Below are 1,132 nucleotides of genomic sequence, written 5' to 3'. Positions count from 1 at the left end.
TTTCATTTTCTCAAAGGCAGAGCAGGATACCCGCGGCTCGGTTTACACCTATCATCTTTTCTTGCCACTGGGGGAACTTATATTAATGTTAAAAAAAAAAACATGAAGTGAAACTTTTCATGCCATGGGAACAGTCAATGTCATAAATTGTGTTGCCAGGTTTGCTCAGTGGTAGAGTAGGTGCACATGTACTGAGAGGTTTATACCTCAATGCAGAGGTCCAGGGTTTGAATCCAACCTGTGATGATTTTGTGCGTGTCTCGCCCCCCTCTCACCTAACTGTCCTGTCAAAAATATAAGGTGGCAAAAGCCCAAAAAATAACCTTTAAATTTACAGAAAAATAACTCTGATATTCTTTGTGATAAAGTGTTAAATTTAGAATTGGAATTAATTACTTCTCTGTAATTTTCACACTTTGCAAAGTCATTCAGTGGGCCTGATTGGACTCTTTGGCGGGCCGGATCTGGCCCACCGGTTGTATATTACTATATTAACACCCCTAGTGTAGGGGCTGTGGTGGTTCCCCAGAACAAATTAACTTAATCAGCTAACTGTTAGAGTTATTCTGAAATATAACATTAGTAGCTGTAGCTCTAACCAGGAAAACCTTATAACGACAAAGTAACAACATTCAGTTAGCATTTCAAACAGAGGTTGTACAATAGTGTCTGCTGTTTGCTCGGTTTAACGAGTGACTGTATTAACTGGTGACTATCTCAATTTCATCTTATTGTGTCAAATCACAATAGGAGTTATCCAGTCTTGTATATAGTAATGGAAAGCAATACGTATGGCCTGCAACTTAAGAAAACACATGCAAATAGACAAAACACAAGCAAATTAAATTAAGTTAATTCATTAACTTCAATAGGCCCTAATTTGACAACACATGCACAGTCAACACATTCTCACTCCCATCTCGTAAAATATGAACGCTTGGTCAGGTGCTTTTGTCAAAGATGGGCGCAGGTGCATTTGCTTTTTAAACGTTGTGGGCGCTGGATGGGAAATTGACAACTGCTCACTTGCTTGCTTCGGGCTTTGCGCTGCATGCGCCAGATGCAAGATGAGGCCCAAAGTAACAAGATCGCAGCAATGGTGGCGCGACAGCATTGCAGAACACACAAAGCC

General features: G+C 40.5%; 1 long non-coding RNA gene across 1 annotated transcript in view; it reads right to left on the bottom strand.

Moving 5' to 3' along the window:
* LOC116690274 (uncharacterized) overlaps nt 1-1,132 on the bottom strand; it is a 16,337-nt gene that overhangs the window by 6,538 nt on the left and 8,667 nt on the right. The window contains exon 2 of the long non-coding RNA XR_004332219.1: nt 1,027-1,029. This is a non-coding gene — a long non-coding RNA (uncharacterized LOC116690274). The remainder of the gene's footprint in view (nt 1-1,026; nt 1,030-1,132) is intronic.

The sequence above is a fragment of the Etheostoma spectabile genome, chromosome 5, assembly GCF_008692095.1.
Source record: "Etheostoma spectabile isolate EspeVRDwgs_2016 chromosome 5, UIUC_Espe_1.0, whole genome shotgun sequence".
NCBI lineage: Eukaryota > Metazoa > Chordata > Actinopteri > Perciformes > Percidae > Etheostoma > Etheostoma spectabile.
This window is presented reverse-complemented; position numbering and strand designations above follow the sequence as displayed.